The sequence below is a fragment of the Ornithorhynchus anatinus genome, chromosome X3, assembly GCF_004115215.2.
Source record: "Ornithorhynchus anatinus isolate Pmale09 chromosome X3, mOrnAna1.pri.v4, whole genome shotgun sequence".
NCBI classification, from domain to species: domain Eukaryota; kingdom Metazoa; phylum Chordata; class Mammalia; order Monotremata; family Ornithorhynchidae; genus Ornithorhynchus; species Ornithorhynchus anatinus.
The window spans coordinates 31,890,346-31,903,199 of NC_041751.1; positions in this window are offsets into that span (position 1 = coordinate 31,890,346).

Here is a 12,854-nt window from a genome sequence, read left to right on the forward strand (position 1 = left end):
CGCTTACTATGTGCAGAGCACTGTTCTAAGCGCTGGAGGAGATACAGGGTCATCAGGTTGTCCCACGTGAGGCTCACAGTCTTCATCCCCATTTTACAGATGAGGTCACTGAGGCACAGAGAGTAAAGTGACTTGCCCACAGTCACACAGCTGACAAGTGGCCGAGCGGGGATTCAAACCCACGACCTCTGACTCCCAAGCCCGGGCCCTTTCCACTGAGCCACGCTGCTTCTCTAAGAGTGTGAGCCCCACGTGGGACAGGGACTGTGTCCTACCTGATTAACCTGTATCGACCCCAGCGCTTAGAACAGTGCTTGGCACATGGTAAGCGCTTAACATGTACCATTATTATCATTATTCTCTAGGCATGACGGCTGCCACGTAGTCATCCGACAGTCCACTGTTACTTCTCATTGTTTGAGATGACATTTCACTATATAAAATGTTTTTTCTGCCCTTCTGGCTTGCATTCACCCACTTCCAGTTCCCCATACAGCAGCTGTTCAGAGCTCCCATTGTCATCTATTATCCTCACATCCCCCACTCGGGGAAACTGAGTTGTTGAAAACAATGCTTCAGTGCCGGTGAGCTGATTGCATTCCAGCCTCTCATTATGATTAATCTTATCCAGCCTTTAGATGTTGAGAATGGTTTGAATGGGGCGCTAAAAAAACTGGTCCAGGAGTTAGATGTGTCTCCCGTAGAAGGACAAGGTCTCGCGGCCTTGAGGATCTTCAACTCGCTCCGGCACTCGATGCCCTGTTTTCAACCACACTGTGTTGTTTTCTTCCCAAGGTCACCCTGTCCTTTTCAATTCTGCTTTCCATCTCACTGTTCATCTTTGTAGCGGTGGATGAGGTACTTTCTAGGCGGCGGAATTTAGTGACTGCTTTGAGTCTGTGTTGTCGATGAACACCTTTGGTTGTGAATAGGGTTCCCCGGCCGAAGGCTGAAAGCGAAGGCTGAAGGTGAAACTTCCATGTCATTTTCTGAAATCTTGGTCCAGAGCACACTATTAAATCTGCAAAGCAATTCATCATCATTTGCATGCCTTAATGTTTCTGTGCTTTAGGGCACAGTCATCATTATTACTCAGTGAATCTCTTCATCTAGGAGCCCCAACCTCATGGAGACCGGGCAGGTGTGTGTGTGTGGGGGGGGGGGGGTGGCCTGGTGGCTAGAGCACGGGCCTGGGAGTCAGAAGGACCTGGGGTCTAATCCTGGTCCCGCCACTTGTCAGCTGGGCGACTTTAGGCAAGTCACTTCACTTCTCTGCGCCTCAGTTTCCTCATCGGTAAAGTGGACTTTAAGACTCTGAGCCCCACGTGAGACAGGGCCTGTGTCCAACCTGATTAGCTTGTATGTAGGCCAGTGCTTGGTACAGTGCCTGGCACATAGTACATGCTTAACAAATACCACAAGAAAAGTATTGCTCCAATAGGATGGCACCAAGGAAACCATTAGCCTTACCTTTTTGGTCAGGATAGGAAGACTAGGAAACAGGAAAAGGTCCTTCTCTCTTCCTCTTCATATCCCTTTTAATTTCTTTTCCCTCTCCTCCTTCTCCCCTCCTTTTTCCATCTCTTTCTCTTCCCTCTCTCCTTTCCTTCCTTTTTCTCACTCTCCCTTCTACTCCTTGAAAGATAGCAAGAAATCAAGGATGACACCAAATTTGAGGGCTTCTGAGACAGGGAGAATGGGGGTGTTGTCAACTGAGCAGGAAACATTAGGGGGAGGAGTGGGTTTAAGGGGAAAGTTGAGAAGTTCCGTTACAGACATGTTGAGTTTGAAGCGCTGAAAGGACATCCAAGTGGAGACGTCCTGGAGGCAAGCAGAGATGTGGGATTGTAGGTTCGACGAGAGGACAGGGCTGGAAAGGTCGATTTGGGAGTCGTCCGTATGAAAGTGGCAGCTGAAGCCATGCGAGCTGATGAACTCGCCTGGAGGGTCAGCATGAGGGATATGTGAAGGATCACGCGGAAGTCCAAACCCCTAAGAGGTGCTACCATGGAATCCCCGTGGTTAAAAATTCCGAAGTCGAGCCACAGAAATATAACAGTACGCCGGTTGTGTAGATCGCCCGATCAGGATAAGGAAAGTAATCAGGAAATGTGAAGCAAGATTCAAGAGGCCAAAGTACTAGTGGCAGGTTTCCATTATCCTCAGATAGATTGGTTGAATAAACTCATCAGATCTCAAAGTGGAGATAAGATTTTTAGATAGAATAAATGTTTTCTGGGATAACTATCCCTAGGACCCACAAGGAGAGATAATATACTAGATTTAATTCTGAGCAATGGGGTGACCTGGTGTGGGAGAGTGCCATTCTGCAGAAATGATTAGAAATCAATTAAAATGAATATTCTTGCCGATGAGGGAAGAAACCCCCAAAATGACCAAGGATATTAAATTCTAGAAGAGGAAATAATCTTCCAGTAGCCTGGTAGCATATTAGAAGATGTTGTAAAATGGGCACTACAGAGCAGAAAAACAAAACAAAAATCCAACAGAAGTCCAAATGAAAACCCTGGAGGGATAACTGGTAGAATAAGTGAAGCTATTAAGGGGAAATAATCATTCTTTTAAAAAATTGAAAGCTCACCCGAGAACAGGAAAGTCCATAAAGTGTGGCAGGTCAATTGCAAACAGGAAATTAGACGGGCTAAAAGGAGTTTGAAGAGGTTTTGCAAGGAATGTCATAGCTTTTACAAGATTCTTCAAATATATTAAAAGCAGGAAGTCATTTTAGGAATCACTGGGGTCACTTGATGATTGCGGTGTAAAAGGTGAACTTAGAGATGAAAAGGAGCTAGTCGAGATATTCGGTGAATTGAGAATTTTGTCTTTACTAAGGAAGATGTTAAATTCCCGTCCCCAAATATATATTTTTTTAATTGCAAGATAGTTCAGAGGAATTGGATCACCATGGTCACCACACAGTGGAAAAACTGTGGGACACCTACAAGAGTATGTACTGTATAATGTTGGTATTTTTGGTATTTGTTAAGCACTTACTATGTGCAGAGCACTGTTCTAAGCGCTGGGGTACCTGAGGCACAGAGAAGTTAAATGACTTGCCCACAGTCACACAGCTGACAAGTGGCAGAGCTGGGATTCGAACCCATGTCCTCTGACTCCCAAGCCCGGGCTCTTTCCATTGAGCCACGCTGCTTCTCAAGGTAACTGCCACCTTTAAGAAAGGTTCCAGAGCTGACCCTGACAATTACAGAGAGGGAGATGAATGTGAATTCCTGGAAAATTAGTACAATTAATAAATAAGGGTGTGATCAGTGAGCACTGAGAAGAACAGAACCTGTTAGAGGAAAGGCAACGTGGTTTTGGTAAAGAAAAATCATGCCTCACTAGTCTGCTGGAGGTCTTTGAAGGGGTCAAGAAGCATTTGGAGAGAGAGAGGAACTGGTGTACAAAATATATTTAGATTTTCAAAAGCTTCTGACAAGGTTCCACATCAAAGGCTTTAAAAAAATACTGAGTAATCATAGGTTTGGGGGAATGTTCTGTCATGGATAGAAAGCTGGCTAAAAGATAAGAAACAAAGGGTAAGGCTAAACTGCCACTTTTCGGGTTCTTAAAGTGCTATTCTGAACACATTTCCCTCCTCGAAAATATTTAATGGGTACCCATCGCTTTCCCCATTAAAACAAGAACTCCAGACTCTTGAATATCCAGACATTCCTTCAGCTTCGCTCTTCCACTTACAGGCCCCCTCGCGCTCTTGACTCCTTTGATCCGTGACTCTCTCTCTCTCTTGACTCCCTCATTTCCAATCCATTCCTCTGGAGATATTCTTTTTTTTCATGGTATTTTTTTTAAGAACTTACTACGTGCCAGGGACTGTACTAAGCGCTAAGGTAGATACAAGTCAGGCAGTCAATTGTATTTACTGAGCACCTACTGTTCGTTCAGTCGTATTTATTGAGCGCCTACTGTGTGCGGAGCACTGTACTAAGCACCGGGAGAATACAGTATAACACTACAACAGACACATTCCCTGCCCACAACAAACTTACGGTCCAGAGGGGGACACAGGCATTAATATAAATACAAGCTGATCAGGATGGACACAGTCCCTGTCTCACGTGGGGCTCACAGTCTTAATCCTCATTTTACAGATGAGGAAACTGAGGCACAGAGAAGCGAAGTGACTCGCGCAAGGCCGCACAGCAGACAAGTGGCGGAGCCAGGATTAGAACCCAGGCCCTTCTGACTCCCAGGCCCGTGCTCTACCCACTAGACCACGCTGGCTCTCTGATTACTTTTTCACTGTCCTGCTCGTGCTACCCCCATGCTAGCCTTTTCACTCACACAACAGTCTTTCTTGAGCAACTCTTTTGTGCAGACCATTGAACTAGAGTTGGATTAAATCACACAATTTCAAAAATACATGACCCCTGTTTTTGAGGCGTTTATTCTCTGAAAGGAATGGTTTCGGTTCAGAGGTGCCATTCAACTCTCCTCTCTGAAGTGGAAAACACCCCCTGTACGGGTTGTAGGGGGAAGGAAAAAAAAAATCCTTTCCACGGCCTTCCCCTTCACAGCTTTTATTTGGAGGCTCATGCTCAGTCCGAGGGATTGATCATTTCCGTGGAATTGACATCTTCCTCAGCTAAGAGGAGTATGGATTTCCTAGACTTTTCTAAAACAGTGTGTGGGAAACTTTTGAAGTAGGGACACAGTTATTTGCGCCTTGGTCACTGAGATGTTACCTGGTCGAGAGCAATTCTAGTCCCAATCAATCAGTGGTATTTACTGAGTGCTTACTCTGTGCAGAGCACTGTATTAAGCGCTTGGGACAGTCCAATACAACAGAGTTGGTAGAGAGTCCCTGCCCACAAAGAGCTGACAGTCTCCAGTCTCACCCTTGGCCCACCCCTTGATTAGCTTCCCAGAGGTGGAGGGAGCAGCGTCGCCTGGTGGATAGAGCTCGGGCCCGGGAGTCTCAATGATCTGGGTTCTAATCTCAGCTCCTCCACTTGTCTGCTGTGTGGTCTTGGGCTAGCCACTTCACTTCTCTGTGCCTCAGTTCCCTCATCTATCAAGTGGAGATTAAGACCGTGAACCCCGTGTGGGACGTTGACTGTATCCAACCCGATTAGCTTCTATCTACCCCAGTGCTTAGTACGGTGCCTGGCACATAGTAAGCGCTTAACAGATACCATTATTATTATTAACAAATACCACAAAAAAAGAGGGAATGTGGTCTGGTGGAAAAAGCATAGCCCTGGGAATTAGGAGACCCAGGTTCTAATCCTGGCTCTACCCCTTGCCTGCCGGGTGACCTTGGGCACGTAACTTCTCTGTACCTCAGTTTCCTCATCTGTGAAATGAGGGAAAATGATCTACTTTCTCTTCCCCTTAGACCGTCCGTTCAGATTACCTCATATTGGCCCAAATGCTCGGCACAGAGTAAGAGCTTAATAAATACCATCATTATTATTATGAAAGCCCAGCAAACTCCTTTTAGGGAGGAGAATCGTGAACGAGGAGTCTGATGGGTTCATCTGGGTTCTTATTCCATATGAGCTTTTTTTTCATCTGTGTCATATCTTGGGCAAGTCACTTCACTTCTCTGTGCCTATTTATGTCTGTAAATTTATCTGTAAAGTGGGGATTAAGACTGTGATGTCCACGTGGGGCAGGGACTGTGTCCAACCTGATTAACTTGTATCTATCCCAGTGCTTAGTACAGTGCCCGAGACCTAGTAAGTGCTTACCAAATACCGTTCAAAAAAATCTTGCAGGAGATAGCAAAGAACCATTCTGAATCACTGAGGCTCGAAGGACTTCCACTAAAACAGCTTCATTTTTTCCTCTTAAAGCCTGAAGACAGGGGAGATTCAAAACAACACTGTCATAGGATAGCGTGACCCAGAGTCGTCATCAGGTCTTCATCATGCCATTTGTTGAAGTGGGGTCACCACAATGCTGAAACTCCCTCAGGCAGATAATTGCTTAGGGAACAAGTTAGGTGACTGAACAGAGAAGCTTCAAAAGACCTATTCTAGGTCACAGGTGTCTGGAGGAGTGTTCAGATGAAGAGACAGACACACCTGTCCCTTCTTGACCTCACCCAGTTTCCTCCCTCCCTTCCTCAGTCTTTGGAGAACCCGTGTTCCAGTGGCTTTTCTCTATCTCAACCAAACCTTGTACCTTCCCAAGGGACTAGTCTAGTGCTCTGTGCCCAGTGAGCACTCACTACATCCCATTGATCGATTTAGCGTCGTGTCCACCCGGCTGCTGTGCCACATTAGGAGGAGGTATTTTCAAGCTGTTGTAATTACAAGTTAGATCTGAAAGTACGTTATCACTGGAATTCGATTCTCTAAGTACGTGAGCAGCCCTAAGAAAAGGTATTCTCTTTCAGATGCTAACCACCGGGAATTCTGCATCGTCCTCATCTGCTCGTGAATCCACCATCCTTTCCACCCTCCTTTTCCCTGCTGACCAAGTGCTGTTCTGAAATCCTAAGATTAGAGTAGCGGTGGTAGGAAGCTGGGTATTTTCTCCTTCAGTAAATTTGGCCTCAGAAGTATTCTGACCCCCTCAGCTCATCCTCTAGACTGTAAACTCAGTGTGGACAGGGAGCGTGTCTACCATTTCTGTTGCACTGTACTCTGCCAAGCGCTTAATACAGTGCTCTGCACACGGTAAGCGCTCAATAAATATGATTGCTTGCTTGCTTGATAGAATCCAGAGGAGAGAGTACATCCTTCAGCTCTTCCTTTGTTGTTTTCCAGCTCTAAAATTGATCAGGCATTTATCTGTGTGCCTTCTTAATCCAAATGAACATTCGTGTGTTTGTATTTACCTGTCTCCTTCACTAGACTGTAAACTCCTCAGGAACAAGTAGTGCATAAATAAAAGTTGACAGGGAGCCATAGGATGACATCTAGACTAAGAAACTAAAATTGATGACAGTTTCTTGGAGAACGATGTGTCGTGGAATGTGCAATATAATGAGGATAATGATTTGTGAAGTGTTTACTATGTGCCAACCACTGTCCTAAATGCTGAGGTACATAGAATGCGGTAGAAGATGATATCAGTGCAAAGGCCTTTAGGTTGTTGAAGTTTGGAGAGAGAAAGAGAGACAGAGAGAGAGCAAGGGCACTTTGCATTGTGGAACACAGAAGCCAGACTGATAGACATTGTGGAGCGAGTTGGTTGATTTCTTCTGAAGGCCCATAGCCAATATTCCAAGTGTTCAGTTGGAAAAGCCCTCGTAGCAAGAATGTCCGTTCCCATGAATTTGTGAGTCGGAATCTATACTAATTTTGGCAGAGGTGATTTCTGCTATAAACTCTTTCCACATTACATGGTTAGAGCTCTCAGGTTGCCTTCCTGTGCACTCAGAGAAGGTTCAGATAAGCTTAAAAGAACTTCGTGAGGTTCATTCACTTCCCCAGTTTGGGCAGCAGCTCTGCCACTCCATAACCTCTTGCCTGGGACAGAAATGGTATCTGTGTTTATGCTCAGCATAGAAACTGTCTCATTTGCTTGTCAGGTGGCTCGAGAGTCCTTTCAAAACGCTGCATTTCTAGTTTCTATTACAGCAGCAGCTGCTTGATGCAGCATGCAAGCTGAGCGTGTCCTTTATGTTGTTTATTAGACTACTGACACCACTGCAGTCTTAACTGAAATGTAACTGGAACTCTACTTTCTCTACAGCTGTACTAGGAATAGCAGGGTGGCCTCAGAAGCAGCGTGGCCTAGTGGATAGAGCCCGGGCCTGGGAGTCAGAAGGGCCTGCGTTCTAATACTTGCCTGCTGCGTCATCTTGAGCAAGTCATTTCGCTTCTCGGTGCCTCAGTTCCCTCATCTGTAAAATAGGGATTATGACCGAGAGCCCTATGTGGGACAGGGACTGTGTCCAACCTGATTATCTCGTATCTACCCCAGCGCTTAGAACGGTGAATACAATGCAGTAGAATGCTGCCCTGCAGTAAGCGCTTAACAAATGCCACAATTATTATTATCATTATTATTAGAAATAATAGTAATCGTTCTAGGCATCCAGATTCATTTTCAGTGTCCCAAACACCTCCTCTTCCTGCCCAAACCCTGTCCTTTCCCATCACTGTAGATATTACCACCATCCTCCCTGTCTCACAAGCCTGTAACCTTGGGATTGTCGCTCTCGTTCAACCCACATATTCAATCTGTCACCCAATCCTGTCGGCTCTACCTTGACAACATCTCTAAAATCTGCCCTTCCTTCTCCATTCAAACTGCTACTCCGCTGATTCAAACACTTATCCTATCCCACTTGGACTACTGCATCAGTCTCCTCTCTGACTTCCCTGCCTCCCGTCTCTCCCCTCCAAGCCATACTTCACTCTGTTGGCGATTGTTTTTTCTGAAAAAAAAAAAAAAGTTCAGTCTGTCGCCCCTCGCCTCCGGAATCACCGGTGGTTAACCATTCCCTTCTGCATCAAACAGAAACTCCTTACAACTGGCTTTAGAGCACTCAATCAAGTCACCTCCTCCGATCTTTCTCTGACTTGTTCATTCCAAGCGCTTAGTACAGTGCTCTGCACATAGTAAGCGCTCAGTAAATACTATTGAATGAATCTTTCCTTGCTGATTTTCTACAACAACCCAGTCCACACGTGTCGCTCCTCAAAACCAACCTATTCGCTGAACCTGGAACTTGTCTACGTCGCCGCCGACCCCTTGCCCGTGTCCCATCTCTGACCTGCAAATCCTCCCCCTTCCATATACGACAGACCCCCATTCTCCCCACCTTCAAAGCCTTATTAAGATCCCATCTCCTCCAAGAGGCCTTCCCTGACTAAGCCCTCATTTCCCCAACTTCCTCTCTCTTCTGTTTTGCCCCACAGACTCACAGCACTTATGTACATATCCATAATATTTTAATGTTCACCTCCCCTTCTAGACTGTAAGTTTGTTGTGGACAGGGTATGTGTCTACCAACTCTGTTGTATTCTACTCTCCCAACTGTTTACTATGGTGCTTTCTGCACTCAGTAAGCACTCAATAAATACCACTGATTGATTCATTTTCAAAAATGAATTTACCATTTTATAAAAACTGCTTTCTAAAATAATAGAAAATATAGACCCCGATTAGTGGATTCCCAGCTTCTCTTAACACGGATAAATCAAGAAGGAATTAATATAAGCAGACTACTTTCCCAAGGAGCAGTATATCAAGTTTTCATTTAATGGCTTTCTTCCTTGATTCCTTTTCCCCAAGGGATGAACATTAAAGGCAGGACCCCCTTCCCTTCCCTTTCGGTAACCATGCGGTGGAAGTGTTGGGAGGGGAAATTGTCGATCCAGGGAGGGAGATTGGAGTCTGGAGGCATCTAGTCTACCTCTAGGCTGTGAGCTTGTTGTGGACAGGGAATGTGTCTGTTATATGGTTGTATTGTACTCTCTCAAATACAGTAGAATTTGTACTTCTGGGGCAAAGCTCTGGGGCATTCCTGGGGCTTGTCGCGCCCACCCGGGACGCTGAGAAATGGACAGGAGGCTTCTGCCCTGTGGAAGCCCCTCCCCTCAAATCACCCTGAAGCCCCGCCCCAAGTTTGTCTCCATGCACAATATGAAATGTTGACCCCCCCCCCATGCTACCGCGTGTTCCAGACTCAGTCGTTGAAGGACTTAGAAATGGCCACGTTTCAGTGCAGTATAAGACGATGTAACGACATCCCACTCCTGGGATACATTTGTAGGGTATCTTAGAGGTTTTTGAATGACAGGTGGTTTTAATTGCAATAGATTTCTATTTTACTACTATAAAATCCGAATGTGAAATATTTATCATAAAATCACCCCAATTCAGAAGCGGGTCATTTTTTTTCCCTGAATGAAGTGCTATTTAAGACCCAGATGAAATCAATCCCTGGTGGAGTTACACGTAGCATAGTAATACTCGACGATTGTAAATGGATCCTTATGGAGCAATTATTTTTTATATGCAAGTGATCTTCTGTGGCACTGTGATGTTGGGCAGTGAATTTGCATTAAATGTCTGATATGTCATGGACTAAGTAAATGTTTTGTGCAGACACAGTAGGGGTTTGATCCATTTTTATGCACTCGATGTATTAAAGCCTTTATGACTGCACAGACCCATTCACCATGAACATTAAACAAATTAGTACAACAAACCATTTCTTGATTGAAATAACGAACAAATTTCAGGCATCGCATATTAATTATAGCATTGCCTACCACAAAAATAAAAGTTAGACTAAAAATCAAATGCATCCCAAAGAATAGATAGCAGGTGTTGCCTACAAAACCAAAAAAAGTATAATTATTGAGTAAATGGAAATGTCAGCTTCAATAGCCAACAGTACGTCCCTCGAAACAGAATCAATTGGTGGTAGAGTTTCTTTTATTTCCCCCCGTCTAAAAGAGGGTCAGATCCCGTATTTTTCTGTCAGCAGTAGAACTCACGTGGATATATCGGTCTGATTGGGTGGGGACTGTACATAGTGGGAGGCAGTGTGGTGTAGTGGCTAGAGCCCGGGCCCGGGAGTCAGAAGGTCATGAGTTCTAATCCCGGCTCCGCCGCTTGTCTGCTGTGTGACCTCGGGCAAGTCGCTTCACTTCTCTCTGCCTCAGTTCCCTCATCTGTAAAAGGGGGATTGAGACTGTGAGCCCTGCTTGGGCCAGGGACTGTGTCCAACCCGATTTCCTTGTATCCACCCCAGTGCGTAGTACAGTGTCTGACACATAGTAAGCACTTAACAAATGCCATAACAATAATAATGATTATCTTTTACCCAACCCGGGGCTTAAATCAGAGCTTGGCACATAGTAAATGCTTGACATATTCCGGAATTCTTCTTCTTCTCGTCAGATGGTCTTGAAATCCCCTAATGGCCATAGGATATCACCTACAAATGTGGACTAATTAATCAATCCATCAATGGTACTTATTGAATGCTTACTGAGAGTAGAGCACAGTACTAAATATTTGGAATCATATAAATCGCTAGGGTAGGTAGACACAATCTCTGCCCACGAGGAGCTTATAGATTAGAAGGGGAGCAGGACATGAAATATATTACAGATGGTGGGGTGAAAATCAAAGTGCTCCCTTCACTAGATTATAGGGAACACAAAAGGGAGGACAACTAGGACAGCTGAAGGCTTCGTCAGGGAAGGCCTCTGCAATCTGTCATCAAATCCTCTCGGTGCTACCTTCACAACATTGTTGAGATCCATCCTTTCCTCTCCATCCAAACTGCCGATCCGGGTACTTATATCCCACCTTGATGACTGCGCCAGCCTCGTCACTTGACCTCCCTGCCTCCCGTCTCTCCCCACTCCAGTCCATGCTTCACTCCACTGCCCGGATCATTTTTCTTAAATAAAGTTCAGTCCCCATTTCCCCACTCCTCAAGAACCTCCGGTGGATGCCCATCAAACTTGGCTTCAAACAGAAACTCCTTAGCGTCGGCTTTAAAGCATTCAATCCCCTTGGCCCCTCCTATCTTACCTCACTGATTTTCTACTACGACCCAGCCCGCGCACTTCACTCTTCTAACGCCGAACTACTCACTGTACCTCTATAATAATGATAATGTTGGTATTTGTTAAGCGCTTACTATGTGCCGAGCACTGTTCTAAGCGCTGGGGTAGACACAGGGGAATCAGGTCGTCCCACGTGGGGCTCACAGTCTTCATCCCCATTTTACAGATGAGGGAACTGAGGCACAGAGAAGTTAAGTGACTTGCCCACAGTCACCCAGCTGACAAGTGGCAGAGCTGGGATTCGAACTCATGAGCCCTGACTCCGAAGCCCGTGCTCTTTCCACTGAGCCACGCTGCTTCAATCCCGTCCGTCTCGCCACTGACCCCTCATCCCCATCCTGCGTCTGGCATGGAGTTCCCTCCCCATTCATGTTTGACAGTCCACCGCTCTCCCCACCTTATTAAAGCCTTATTAAAATCACAACTCCTCCAAGAGGCCTTCCCCGACTAAGCCCTCATTTCCCCTACCCCCGTCCCTTCTGCATTGACTCTGTTATGGTTCTACATCCACTTCGTTTTATACTCTGAGGGTGATGACTGCAATAGAAACATGATTAGTCTCCGATCAAATAATGCTTCTTTCATGTACTCTAAAAGAGCCCGGGGAAAAAAAGAAGCTTGGAATTATGGAGTTAACACAGTAATTATCTATACTGAAAAACTAGAAAAAAGATTTAAAGCTGTCTGAGGAAGGAACCTATAGAAGTTGAATGCATATTTTAAGAGCCTTCGGAGCCAAGAAAATTTTGTGCATGAATAATATAGTGCTCCGTTTAATGGTCTTTCATAGTCTGAAATCATCTGTCTTGAATCCTCAGGAGAAGATTTTCCACTCTACAATTATTCCAGACTAGATTAGCTTGTTACTGAATATGATTTTCCTTCCCTAAAATATGCAAGAGAAAGCTGTCCAGTCATCTCAGATCAGGGAATAGTGGTGATCCTATTGAATGCACTTAAAAGCACATTTTGGCCGTGACTCCAGTAGCAGACATAAAGGCCCCGTGATGCCACTCCTGAACTGTAATTTGTGTTCACAACAGTGAGTCTTGGCCAAAGGCCCCTCTGGTATGGCATTGACAACGATAATAATAATAGCTGTGGTGTTTGTTAAGACTCGCTACGTGCCAGGCGCCCTTCTAAGCGCTGGGGTGGATACGGGCGAATCGGGTTGGACACAGTCCCTGTCCCACGTGGGGCTCACAATCCTAATCCCCCTTCTTTTACAGATGAGGTAACTGAGGCCCAGAGAAGTGAAATGACCTGCCCAAGGTCACGCAGCAGACACGTGGCAGAGTCTGGATTAGAACCCAGATCCTCCTG